Genomic DNA, 15,613 nt, shown 5'->3' on the forward strand with positions numbered 1-15,613 from the left:
AAAGATACACAGGGACAGACAGACAGTGGTAAGCGACTTTGTTTTATACTATGTAATGATAATCAAATCAAATCAAATGTATTCTATTCAAGTAAACTTCACAGTGAAACGTTTTCGAATCATCAATATTAAAACACTACCACCGTTTCGGAAAGCAGCCTCCAGCGAGAAGAAACGACAAGAAACTCGCATAGTTGCTCTTTTCAAATAAACATATAAGCATAGTTGCTTTTTTCAAATAAACAGATATAAAAAGTATTTGTTATATAGTTATTTAAAACATCCATAATTAATTTGTAGTTTCCTTCTATTTCTAAATGCGTGGCTGTATGTCATACGTATATGTTAGTTTGTGTACCGTGGTTCAGCTCGTTAGCAATGTGTACGGGCGGTAATCGCATTTACGAAGCACTACGAGGGGTTTTCCTCTTAGGCGCCGCTTCCATATGCGCACCTTCTTACATTCGCTTCATGTGCTCGTTTTTGTCCCATCTTGATTCGCGTAAAATGCCAAGTGTACCTGTACACGTTTAATTATAAGTATCGGCTGTTTAGTTTTGCTCTCTGAGAAAAGTTCTGCTAAGGAGAAAAATGATGTTCAAACTTTTGCTAAAGCATCATATTTCTGTAGAACAAAACTCGTTAAGCAAAGATTCTCCGTAACATCGCTGTGGGATGACATAAATCCTATCATAGTTATTATATTATAGTCCAGACGTTCCGTTCTTTATGACTTACTGTTTGGGGGTAATTTTTCATTGCGACATTACATACTGCTGCATCTTATAATTATAAGTACGAACTTTGACTCGGGCAAATAAAATTAAGGTAGGTTATCTATCTGTTAAATATTTCTCAGTACCTGCAAGGCAGTGTTACTCTCCAGTGCGTCGAAAATCATAATACTTTGCACCCAATCTCTGAAAACGTCTCGAATTGCCTCATCGTACGAGCGTTAGTGAATAAACATTACACCTGTAATTGGGTATGCGCCTATCTATCTATTATATCTTAGTATAAGATTAACCAACCGTTGCACTAAACAGTTGGCCTCTGACACTAAAGGGTCACGAGGGTAAAACAGTAACAAATACCTGTAATAAAAATACCGTTTCAAAGATAAAAAGTTCAATACTATCAAATACGTATAACATTGCTCCCACGATTCAATATGCTAATCTAATAGACTGCAAATGAACGGAGCGTGCGACGCGAGCCAATGAACCCTGGAAAACCCTGGACACATCACTTTCTTACACATTTCAGAGGATAACAATATACATAGTAGATCTTATATCATAACAAATAGAGGTTAAAATCGTTGAAAATTATCATATTATTATAAAATCAACATTGATTAGGAGTTAGAAAAATGTTGTTAAGCTAATTTAGTTTTTAGTGACGTATATTTAGAGTCGTTTTATTATATTTTTTTAATGAGAATAGAATTTTTTTAAATACATTAGTACATTGTCAAATAATTTGCAAAGCTTTATCCAGCAAATAAGTAAATTGAGGGCACTTAACTCCGTTATCTTTGTACTATCTACTTGGTATTCATTGCTGGTTAGTTCACTAAGGATTTCAGAGATCAAAGGAGTCAATAATGTAACTGCCTATCAACTAATGTAATATTATTATCGCACATCAAAGTCTTTCCATTGAAACATAACTATAATAACAGTTTTCTATACAACGTTATTGTTTTCAGAAGGATCATTTTCTACACAAATTTTACGTAAATAGCCATACAATATTAAGGTAGTTTCCTCTGAAATCGTTTGAGGTTTCTGTTTCCGACATGTTTACAATACGTCAGAATGTCACCAAGACATCATCGTAATATTTTTTTTTACAATAAATTACTACAGAAAATCTATCAAAATTTCGACGCAGTATTAGATAAAATGTTTGTACATAGTATATTACTGAAACGAATAAAACTGTGTTTATTTTACTGCATTTTAGTATCAAAATCGTGTGCCAAATTTAGTTCAATCGGTTGAATGAAATTGGTTTAAAAATTCACATTCGAAATTCTTAATTATTTGAGAGAACTTAAAAAAGATAAACCTTATAAAATGTGACAGTCTCGCTAAGAAATATCTATGGAATGAAATATATTTTACATAGGGTCATACTATTTTAGATGCTTATATGTTACTTACATAAATACCATAAATAACATAACCATAAACAATTTGCACCGAATAAAAATATATATGGAATGTACATTGCTAAAAGATCATACAATTTATATATATTATAATAAATTAATTTTAATTCCTGTCGCAAGTACCGCTAAAATTTATTTACAGCGCGTATAATCACGTCGCGTGTCCGTCCGGATATCACGAATTACAAGATGTCTCCTAACTCGTTATTAAATGTTGAGAAAATGATCTATTGCGTCTCAGATTTCCCGTGAGATTATATGAATTGCATACAAATCATAAATTAAGAATTAATATCTTCTGTTATTTATTATTTATAGGGATCGTATTATTAACTTTAATTATAAGCAAATGAAACGTAATACTATCAGAAGGCAGGAACTGTGTCCAGGATGCGGAAACACAATAGATCTATACAAATATTTGTCGTTAAGGGGGATCATGTTCGACCGTCATCGCCAGTTTTAACCATTGCGCATAACAGCCATGAAATTCAATTAAAAAAATAATTATACACGCTAAAAAAATAGTTTGGTTAAACAAAAATGTAGATACCAAAATAATACAAAAATTTAAACATTTTTACATATATAACTTCGAATTCCGAAACAAAAGTATTTTATGAAAATTTGGTAGATATCGAGGAATAGGAGGGATCACGTATCTACGAATAATATTTAAACCAAAACCAGGTACAGGATTTTGTTAATTTCTCTTTCAATTTACTTAACTTTTTTAAATAAGGTTGTACAAGTTAAGTATTATACATACTCAAATTCAAAGCAATTTATGGTCACGTTTTTTTTTTTTTTTGTTTTGGAATAAATGGTCAAAGGTTAGTTTATTTACGCTATAACTATAATGTCGTTATATATTTTTTCTTGATTATAATTTCATGTATCTTCTGATGAAGTAAATGAATATATAAATTAAAATTAATCTTTATATATTTGTCATATATGCGTTCCAACATTCAACCGATTGCGATATAACTTTTGTGAGTTGTTCAGCGTACACCTGAGACGTACTTATAAAAAAAAAACATTATTTTTCTGTGTATGTTTGTCGTTCAATATTCAAGTTCTATGTTGACCCTTATTTACCCATGTGAAGCCGAGACGGGTAGCTGGATATTTATAAAAGAGTCACGGTTATATAAGTACGATACTATTTAAAATATATTTCAAACCCACAAGCGCACGGGACACGTGATGTCTTCAACGTATATAAGGTTAGTCCACCATAATCTCGTATGCTTTGGAACATATTCCCTTGACTACCTAAGGAATTCTGCCAAGTTAAAAGCATCGCTGCCTCGTTGCCGTTTTATGTTAGAAATATTTATAAGTGTCTTTTTAGATCCGTGAATTTGTATTACATTTTATGCCACGGAATAGATGAATAAAATTGTAAAATAAAGTTATCAAGGTGAACAGCTTTTGCCATATTTCACACATAGAAACACTGACTGAGATGCAATTATTTTATAATTTAGGTAATGAATAGTAAAGTAAAATTTACAAAGTATTTTTTTTAAAATGTTGATTACTCAAGAGAAGTTTTGCAGAATTACAAAGGAAATTATTTTACCATATGTAATCTGATAGTGTTATAAGTACCTGAAACCACACTATGTAAATAATGCGAAAACAACTCTGTCTTTTTTTTTATTCAAGTTCACAACATCCACGGGCTCTCAGTTGCCCGTGCCTTTTTTACATATTACTTTATTACATTTTGGTGTTTTGAAGTTTTATTTTATTACTGAACGTCAGCAGATCTTCGCTAGACTTCTAGCTAGTCGTCTTCTTGGAAGATGTGGCCCACAATGAATTTGAATACATTTTATTTTTTATACTTATTATAAATTTTATATGATATAAATTACGACAAGTATTTTTATATATATGACATTTGGGCCCACATTTTAAAACTTTACTGCAATCCAGCGGGCCCTGCTCCGAGCTCGATCAGAGAGAGCACAGCCTCGGCGACTCTGATGTCGCGTTTGTGTATAGATGTCATGAGGCTGTGCTCTAGGATAGTTCTTTCTGAGGCACCGTCGTCGTCCTCACCGTCGTCCGTGTAATAGTTTAACTCTGTCTGTTACTTCTTCACACCTTAACCACTGAACCGATTGGGTTGAAATTTGATATGGAAATAATTTGTTTCGCGTAAAGGACATAGGTTACTTATTTAATTCACTCCTCGAGGGGGTAAAATGGAAGATGACGGTTAGTGTACTATAGGTACAGTTTTATAAATTTCGTGCGGGTAAAGCCACAGCTTCAGCGAGTTTATTATATAGTCTGTAGATATAGGTAATTGCAATATTTTACTTTCACGCAATGTACCTACATGATGATTTGCAAAAATAAATGACGCATCTGACAATTAGTTACTACTAGGGCCCTCCCGCGAAATTTCGATACCTATGACAGGTTTATTTTGATTTAATTTTGTAAACTGCAAGTCACTATCTACATTTGGCGCCAAAATGAAGAAACCTCTTTTAAATGTTTTTTTTTATATGAAATATTAATAATATTGTAATAATAGTATACATAATTTCAGTTAGAATTGGAGTTTGTCGAAAACAATTTACTTTAATTTTGTAATAATTTTCATTTGTTTATTCTTATACAGCCGTAGTATCGCTCTCTAACCTGACAGTAACTTTTGTCCGCTCTTTAAAATTAATTATTACGATCTTAATCTACAGGGTTTGAATCTGAATTTAATCAATCGCACCTTTAGTACGCATCCAAAGTACACCGAATTGTGCTAACCGTCTGATTTCTTGCTAGAACATAATTAATTCTTCGAATATATTTTATGTTTACAAATATCAACGTGGATTGTATAAAGTAAAGAAAAACATAAGCTAATTTTCTTAAAACACAAAAGAGGTTCCTCTGTTTTATTAGATTTTCGTTCATAGAAGCTAACAATAACGTTCTCGAAGCGGAAGCGATGTTTTCGTATAATTTTTGGAGTAAATATCAAAAATTCCGTTTAAAAAAAATTAAGCTTTCAATTATATCGATAATAATGGATATTATTTACAATATAATCGATATAATTATAACAAACAATTTTAAATCATTGGAGATTATTGTTGTGATAGAGAATTTAATTATATTTGTTTTGTGTTGTTCGTAAAAGTTTCTTTTTAGAATTTTTGAATATTTTGAGTACCCTAATATAATTTAATTAATTTGGATACTTTAAATTGCTAAAGAAAAATATTATGGGTGTTGTCTTGATATGATATTTTCTCACAATCTATAATGTCAAGTAAAATTTATTATATTATTTTTATAGTAACTTTATACCGTTATTTTCAAGCTGTCAGTGGATAATTTTATATAGGTAAATGCTAAAGTACGTATTTTTTATTACCAGACATGGATAATTACAAACATTTTAAATTGACTTTTCAAAATGTTAACTTTATTATGGCTGAAGATTTTCATAGTTATAATTTTTTATCTGTATAAAACCCGCTTAGCTATAAGCATGCTAAATATTAAATCAAATTATAAAACAATTTAAACTTACCCAACCTATAAAATTATAGTCTAATGTCACATTGGTTTGTTTTTATTTGATAGGATAATCATTTGTACGCAGACGGGTTTGTACAAAGCCCTACCACCAATTTCTTCGTTCTATTTTTTAATGAAAAATAAATCTTTTTCAATACGTTTTTCCTCATTTTTATATATTTATTTTGTTTTTTTTTTTTTTTTTTCATAAATTTAATATATACTTTATTTAAGTAGGCTTTTACAACTTTTGAATCGTCATTTAACAAACTTTATTAAGTGTTGCTACCACCGGTTCGGAATGTAGATTCTACCGAGAAGAACCGGCAAGAAACTCAATAGTTACTCTTTTTCAACATGTTAGTTAAATACAATTATATATGTATGTAATATATCCTGCCTGGAAGTCAACAAGTATATAGATTGCTATTATCGCCTTTATATTAAAAATATTTTCTATCAAGTAGTAAATTTTACAACACAAATAAGATTCCACGAGTCGCAGATCAGTTTTTAGACTGTGACGTCATGTTATATATTATAAGTAATTAATTAATAATATAAAATACTAGTTGTCGCCCGCCGTTTCGCTCGCGTTTTAGAGTTTGGTGATCAAGTATAAAGCATAGTCATGCTTAGGAGCATCATTACATAGTTTAAAACAAAGTCGCTTACCGCTGTCTGCCTGTCCCTGTGTATGCTTAGATCTTTCAAATTACACAACGGATTTACATGCGGTTTTTTTTTAATAGATAGATAGATATAGCACAATATAATAGAGAAACACTAATAATTAATTTTAGAGGTTTCTAATGTGATGACGTAAATAAACACATGTTTTTGCGCTTACATTGCAATCGCAAACTGTAACTCCCATTTTACCCCCTCGAGGGGTGATAAAAAAAAAAACCCCTATGTCGTTCTTCGGGATTCAAACTATCTCCATAACAAATTTCATCTAAATAGGCTTAGCAGTTTAAGCGTAATAACAGACTTTCGCATTTATAATATTAGTATAAATTTCATATGCTCTCAAATTAAGTAATGTGTTTATACTGAATGAGATATAAAAACAATTTTTTTTTTAATCTGTTACGTACCTTGGCCTATAAAAAAATATTACTGGGACGTTGATCAAAGGCTTCGCAGCTGAAGTCAAGGACGACTATTCATTTTCTAATAAAATAGTGTTATGTTACGTCGTTAAGAACATGCCTGCTTTTTGATATACATAGGTATAAAAATACGCGTATTCATATGTTCCTGGATCACGGACAAAAGTGGAAATAATTTCAAATCATCCTGGTTTCGTCCACTGTTGGAAATAGCGTCGGAAATTATTTTTTTATTATCAGACGTTTGTCATACTAGAATAACTTTAATCTCACTCGTTTACCAAGACGTCTTCAATCAAGAATTTATTCAAACAGATACTTCAGATGGATAGGTTTGATAATATATAAATATGTTATTAATAATGCCTTTAATATAATTTTCAATATGATGTCTTAAACTTTTAAACGATTAAATAATGGCAATTGTACAGCAATTGATATTGTTTACTATAAACTCGTATTTTTCTGTACTTCTGTTAGAGGTTATGTTTGTGAAATAAAAAACTTCAGTAATAAGCCTCCTTAAAAGCATGTATAAACATTTATAACTTAAAAGATATAGAGGATATACGTCGTTGACCTTGCTCGGTTGGGCGTTACGCATAAATATACCGAGCGGAAACCTCACACCCCCTGTGCTCTGTTTGTGGAGAAAGTGTCACGCGTCCGTTCGGCAAAACGTCTCGTCCTGAACTGATTTATTAGATGGCAAGGGACTAAAAAATATTTAAATAGATATTTTGCAAAAGTAAGCCGAAAGCAAGGCTTGGCTAGGAAGTAGTATTATTAGTAATTATTATTAGTATAGGAAATGAAAGTTAATAAAGTCTAAAGTACCCCCTACTTAGCATATTTATTTCTAATACTTCTAATTGTATCTAAGTTATAATCTTATTATATCGCAAGATTATTTATTTATTTTCCAATTTAAAGTACCTTTATATAACAAACAAAACCAGTGAACCCCCCTTTCGCATGGGTCCAATTTATTGAAAAAGAAATTGATATGAAATAGATATAATTTGGCACACAGGAATAAATTAACTACCTACATTCTAACACTGATAATTTTTTTTTAATTGAATCATTAGTTCCGGATATAAGTGCCGACATACAAACAAATACATTTTACCTCTTTATAATATTAGTAAATGTTTTTAAATCTTCTTATCCAAAATAATTCAATGTGTAAGTTCGTCATAAATGATAAATAATATGTTAAATTCTACTCCTAAATGTAATACGGAGACGACGCTGCCTCAAAGATTTATAGCCATGAAGTAAAAGTAATCTCGCGTAAATCTACCTCGTAACGAATTATTAGCGAAAACGTATAATATATATTAAGACTGTATAACTACACGTAGGTAACATGTAAATATAAAGTCATATATACTGTAAGAATTCGAATAAATCCGTGAAACTTCTTAAAACTAAAAAAGTTAAATTTTGTTTATTAATAATTCATACACATTAGTAGTGTCTAGATTTATCATTGAATATTCCGCCAATGCGACGTCAGCCGTGGAAACTTGCTCTGATTCACTCATCCTTGAAACAGACGCACAAATAGAAAATTATTGTTATGTTTAAATATTAAAGATATAAGGGTTGAGCTACCTCTTTCTTCTAGTGGTTAGATCTCGAGATTCTGGGTTCAAACCCTCGAGTCGTGCCGATAAAAGTTGTTGGGTTATTCTGTGGAAAAGGAATTTGCAAGTGTTTACACTCCCATGCGGAATGTTGGTACTGCGGGTAACTCTTTCCGGTCGTTTCCGTCACATTATGGGTACACCTTCAAACTCATAATCTATTCCCTAATAGAGATTGTGTACTCTGTGTGGCCGCTATCCGAAATCGGTCGGGACGACATCACCATTCCACACATTCCAACCCAATTGAGATTGCACAAAGCTCTATCACCAAGTCCACTAAGATGCAATGCAAGTGGAAAATGAATTCAATCCACTCGCCACTTCCGTGCGGATCTCGTGCCTGCGTGTTGCGTGAGAATATCATCCGATAGTGCAGTTCTACTCGCAAAAAATAAATTAAGTAGATGTTCGACCAACAACAGCTAGTAACTACTTAGTGTTGATGTTTTTTGGTTTGAAAGGTGAATGAGCAAGTGTAACTGCAGGTGCTGGAGATATAACCTGAGATTGGTGGCGTATTCGTAACGTAAGGGACTTTTAATATTTCTTACAGTACCAATATTATGGACGATGATGGCCAATAAGCATCGAGTCACCCATTTAATCACAGGCCAGTTGGCCTAAATTAAATTGAAAAAAAAAATGGGAACTCGGTGATGCTTGCTTTTCCAGTTTTTTCCCCTTAGGTATCTTAATTATTAATTTAAAAAATAAACTGTTTCCTAAATTTTTTATATTACTGAACTTAATAAATATTTTTATTATTGACACTAAAATGATAAATATCTTACTTAAAGAGTTTGTAAAGTGCAGGGCCGGATTTATCATGTTGGGGCCTCTAGACAAGGAAAATTTCGGGTCCAATTTGCTATTTTTTAACTTTTTTGTATAGGTAGGAGTATGGGCAAATGGGCAATCTGATGGTGAGTGGCTACCACTACCCATAGACAATGCCGCTGTAAGACATATTAACCATTCGTTACATCGCCACCGCGCCACCAATCTTGAGAACTAAGATGTTATGTACCATATGCCTGTAGTCAAACCGGTATACAATTCTGAGTACTGATGTTTGGTGGTAGAATATGGATGAGTGGACGGTATCTAACCAGACGGGCTCGCACAAAGCCAAGCTTGTACGAAGTCCGTAAACTGTATAACAAAAAACAATTTTAATGGTTAAAACTCATTGGCGCCCGTGACTTCTCTCGCTTTTTTTAGGCATAAAAAAGGAGCCTATATCTCCTTCCTTGGAATTCAAGCTTGCTTCATACCAAAGTTCGTGAAATTTAGTTTTAAGTTTCATTTTATAAGAAAATATACCATCACCATATTGAAATGGAGAATTATACCTCTTCCACAATTTCATTAACAATGGATGTTTAAGCCTTATTTCCCAATATTTGGCTGACTCGGGGGCCCCGAGGGAATTATCTCCAATTATCTAATGGATGATCCGACCCTGGTAAGGTGGCGTACGTCCCCCGGCTTAAACAGCTTAGCAAAGTACTAAAGTACGTTACGATGAAACCAGTCCTTTTTGAAGTATAACTCGGGTTCAGTGATGAAGGCTGCCTTAAAGTTGAGTCGTTAGAGTTTTTAGGTTGTGTTTACGCCTAAAATATAGGAAAAATCATGCATTTATTCTCTAAAATCTATTATATATTTAATAGAATATTGTTAACTATTTGAATGACAAAGATACGAGTAGACGACAATTTTTGTCATGTAAGCTTAACGTCACGTTCATATGTAATATTTTATCTTTTCGAAATTATAGAGCCAATCAACAATAATACTTGTATATTATATTCGTAATAGTAATATATAATATTAGTAGGTTAGTTATACACCATCCGATCTCCTTCTTGAGTTACTAGAGCTGCAGTCGTTATCCATTTTAAAAGTGTACATTGACTATCCTTCCCATGATACACACTATGTCAGACAACGTACCTTCATAGATATAAATACAAACATATGTATACTGTAGTATTTTTGTCTCTTTCGTTCATTTTGTGTCTTTTAAACTCCCAATGGGGTACTAAAACAGAACTTCCTACGTCATGGACACATTCCGATGCTTATGCAGACTCATATTGCATATTAGTAAAATATTCAGAAAAAAATAAAATATATGTATATCCTAAACTTATATTGTAATGCTGTCTGGTAATAAAAACACAAAAGTAAAATAAAATCTTCTCTGTGAAGATATAAAAAGGAAATACTTTTGTAATCCTAAGCATTTTTCTTTATTATATGCGTGTGGTGTACAATATAGTTATATTATAATTATTATTATAATACCTATCTATTTTAAAATAACTTTTAACTGAATAACCATTTCAGCCAAATTAATTAGTATGGCATAAATGCCTCTTTCATATAATTTGTTTTACTAGTTAACGTTTACGATTACCTCTCCTTGGGGCAGTACCAGAAAGTTTCATATTCTATAACCTTCCTCAATAATTATCTTATGCAAATATAAGGTTATTTCTACAAAAGAACTAAAACAAATGAACCAAATTTATTATCTTGTTGTGCGTGACGGCTGCACTTGACACTCGCAAAATGATATGTAGATTCTGTAAGGAATATAGATTTAACACAAAACCTCCCAAGTTTCATACTATAATATATATAGATATTCGTAGAAAAGAAATCCATATGTTCGTTGACAGAACTGACAGATTATTTGTTTCCATTCAAAGCAATCAAAATCGAACAAATGGATCGCAATGGTTTTTTGTAACAGCTACGAGATAGAGAGACGTCCCCTCAAAATACACGATAGAGAGATAGAAAGCCAACCGTTAAAACTAAACGAATATCTGAAAAGCGAGGGAAATAAATATTTTGTACATACTTTTTTGAGGTCACATATATGTGTTTGGGTCTAATCTTTCATTTGATTTTAAACATACACACACTTGTTGATAGTTACAATACAATTTAAATGCAATAACATATTTAAATAGTAGTTGCATTCTTTTATTGAAGTCGCCTTTATAATAAAATGGATCTTATAAGCACTTTTGAATCCTCGAGTTCAGAGCCGGACCGTAAGTTTAGGGGGCCTTGGGCTAACACTACTTAGGGGCCCACCTAAGACATATCTGAACGTAGACTTGATTTAAATTAATTGAATGAGTTTGATTAATTGCAGGACTCGCAGGGCTGCAAACCATATGATCTGTTTACTTTAATAAATTTAAGGATTATTTCGCACTATCGTCTATTTTTGACTTTGACTTGACTTAACTGGGACCCAAAAAGCCATATGGTAGATCCGGCCCTGCTCATGTTATAATATTAAATTATATGTAAAACTAACACCGTCTCATAGTGTCAATTATACCAAGAAGGACCTACAAGAACCATAGTATTATTAAATTAAAAACAATGTTATCAATAGTAGATATTTTAATAGATTTTAGTTGCATTATTGCAAATTAAATTTATTCAGCTAAATATATCTCTCTTTAAATTGACAAGAGTTAAATCGCTTATACATCAGTCACGTAAACTATGAGTTGCCACTGAAGATTTCTTGACAGTCAAACTCAATTTTTTTATTGGCCTCGGAATTAAAACCAAGGCCTTGGAATGTTCAGCCTCATTCGAGACATTTTTTACTTAACGATTTAATTCCGTCGTTACTGAAAATCATACCTTTTAACTGTAAATTATAATTAATAGAATGTAATTAGAAGATGATATAAGATTTGAGCAATAATTTACAACAACATAGTAGACGTTTTAGTCAATTTTAACTTTCATTGTTATGAATTCTAATGTTCCATTGACATGAAACATTTCTGTCCAAGAACCCATTTTAGTTTTAAAACGTCCATTTAAGCTTGAAAATTGTATCGAATTAAACAATTCCGTAATATTGAATACACTAATATTAAATACAAATAGTATTTAATATTGCAATTAACTAAAATGTATATTTATCTAGAGATTACTTCATAATGTACCCAGATAATTTATTTATTGCAATAAATATTTTATCATTAAATTTTATTATTTACATAAAGACATTAAAAAAATATAATTAAAAGTAAAAAATATGTACGCATGTAGGTAAACATATGTAAAGGTAAAAATATGTGTGTATGTGCTACTTTACAAATCATAATCGCGTACCACGTGTTAAGAATGCAGCAACCGCACGTCGGGTTCTTACTCACACCGACACTATATTTCGTAGAAACGCTTCCTTGGTCTTCGCACTAAATAAACACCATGAGCCATTGCATTTATGTATTGCAGTGGAGTATTTGTAGGATAGAAGAACGATAATAGCCGGTATACACGAACCGACTTTATAACACGGCGCAGACTCGATTGACACGTACCCGCGGCTAACACGAGAAAGGAAGTAAGTATTTCATACAAAAAATATCATTTGGGAAATAAAGTCGTTTCAATGCATAACTTAACTCTCAATACACTATATTTCGCATCCAGAACAGAAAATGTTTTAAAAATAAATTTCAAAACCAGACAATATTATCTTTATGATCAAATTGATCTTCCAAAACCAAATCGTCTAATTTGAAGTCTAATCGATCTATTACTTTTAAAGGTCCGAATAAAACAATGAACACAGATCATAAATCGCCCTTAATGGCTGCGAACCAAAAAGCAAAGAAATGGTTCTGCCCCCTTTTTATCGACCAAGTTGAAGAATGAAAGAAATCTCCTAACCTACAATATATTTTACACGGGTTATTTTATTGCGTTTCAGCTGATTCCGTTACAAATACCAGATTGACATAAAACTTTCACATCGCGTTAGTTTATAGCATCAAGACGTTCATTAAGTCAACGAAGGCAGACAGATAATCTCCGTTCCAGACGCCAGCGAAATTGTATCTAACAAATGAGAGCTTCAGGAATTTGTAAATCAAAAAAATATTACAGAAACCCACATAACATGTATTTAAGTATACGTTTATGTTATCTTTATTAAAAGATAAGTCACAATAACATTTTAAGGCTGATTGTTCAACCATCGAATAACCAATTAATAAAATGGTAGGCAGGCAAATGGGCTACCTGATAGTAAGTGGTTAATGGCGGTGCCATTGCGCCACCAGCCTTACTAACCTAATTACACTAGCTCACTCAGCCTCAAACTGGATCACAACAATACTATATATTGCTGCTTAGCGGTATAATATATTATGATGAGTGGGTATATGGCACCCTACCCAGACGAGCTTGCACAAAACCCTATCACCAAGTAAAATGTTTTGCTGTCTGTCAAATAAGGACTATCTAAATGTTTATCTGAGGATAGAAATATCGGACCTTAATTTTTGTAATGCATATATATGCCGGCGTCGCTGTGAGTATTTGTAATCAGCATGTCGCTGACGGGTGCCCTGCGATACATATTTCGGCCAACCGTTGATTATCAAGTTGATTATTATTAACTGGTAAGTTGGCGAATATAAAGGATTAATTTGTGAATGCAGAGGAGTATTTTATTAAAAGAACAATGAAGGCGCCCGATCTTATAAATACTTAGTTCGTCACCGATCAGAGTTTCGAATTTCATTACGGTTCAGTAGTTTAGTCTTTATCAGGTAACAAAGAGACAGAGTTACTGTCGCATTTATAATATTTGTATAGTTAGCAATCGATTGTGGAGGCAATACTGAGTAAATTATAATAGTTCTCATTATCAGTGAATTTAGAATAATATATTTCGAGTTGAATTTAATTAATTTTCAATTGAAACACCTTCTGAAAGACCTTGGATAGCTAGTGCAAAAACTTTTCAAAAACAATTGTATTTCTCCCACTGGTGAAAGAAGGGCTGATTCATTTTTCGTCAAGAGAATTTCGGAATTTTAATCTGAAATGCAGCGGAAAAAATCTACTGACATTATTGTCAACATTCCACGCAGTCATGATTTATACAGAATATATTTTTAGGGATATACTTTTCATATACTTACTCAGAGTAAATTTTTAATTTGTAAATTTAAACTTATCATCAAAATTTTATATTTATACTGCAAAGTCAGATCGATTAGCTAGTTAAATACATTAGTGACAGTGACACAACTTTACATATTCTACCAAGAAAGAGGGGGCGTACTGTCGATTTAATGAACCGATTAATCTATAAATCTTAACCTAGACAAGATTTAAGACCGCAGTCTTATTTCCACATTAATTATACATTTACTTACGAAGACAGAATTTAATTTAAATAATTGTATTTAGTAATATTTCATCAGACGATTCTCTGGTTATATTATAAAACTATCTGTATCGTACGGAAATTTTATCGCAATATTTAAAAAACAATATTATATAAACATTCACCATACGATGTTTACGCCCTTACTATGCTAATGCGTTGAACGTTCATCGTATTTTTCACGTTGAATGTATCGATAAAATATTTACAACTAGATGATAACCCGGCTTCGCTCGGATAAAATAAATAAAACTAAACAAATATAAATATACGATCTACCGTACTCCTACACGATATTTTTATTTGGAACACAGTTTCTGAACGCATCCGTAAACGTCAAACATGGCCGCCCGTTGAACTGTCATGTCATTGAGTTTCAAGGATTTAAAATGGAAATGTCTTGATTATGCGAATTGTGCGATAATTTATATCGCAAAATTAGACTAAAAATCATAATTTTTTAACGATCGGGTCTATTGTAGACCTGCGCGAAATTATTAATATAAATCTGAAACTATAGACTAAAATAATAAAAAGGTTATTTATCAAATCATTCGAACTGGTAGTTTTTATGCGAATCGGAAAAAACTAACAAACAATACTTAACTCTTTTTAATACAAGTATGACGAACCATTCATAAAATTTAAATCAACTTGCAATTTTTCATAATGAAACGTTCACAATCACAAAATTCCTTACTTCAAATATGCCGTTACGAGTATGACTATATCGTACACGGAGTTGTATTTCCCGAAGCCGGCAATTAGTAGTACGTGAGTTATGTTATGAGATCCCGGCCTGATTTAGATACTGCGGCACACACTGCGACTATTATGTCTTAAATTATGAACTGTTTATTCCTGTGGGAGTGCGTAAATCTGTATACGTAAT

At 32.0% G+C, this 15,613-nt stretch overlaps 1 protein-coding gene across 1 annotated transcript in view; it reads right to left on the reverse strand.

Moving 5' to 3' along the window:
* LOC113392519 (MYND-type zinc finger-containing chromatin reader ZMYND8-like) overlaps positions 1–15,327 on the reverse strand; it is a 281,123-nt gene extending 265,796 nt beyond the window's left edge. Inside the window, exon 1 of the mRNA XM_064220873.1 lies at positions 15,324–15,327. The gene's annotated coding sequence lies outside the window, so the exon portion shown is untranslated. The remainder of the gene's footprint in view (positions 1–15,323) is intronic.
* Between the last annotated feature and the right edge of the window lie 286 nt (positions 15,328–15,613).

This window comes from Vanessa tameamea, chromosome 5 (genome assembly GCF_037043105.1).
Source record: "Vanessa tameamea isolate UH-Manoa-2023 chromosome 5, ilVanTame1 primary haplotype, whole genome shotgun sequence".
NCBI classification, from domain to species: domain Eukaryota; kingdom Metazoa; phylum Arthropoda; class Insecta; order Lepidoptera; family Nymphalidae; genus Vanessa; species Vanessa tameamea.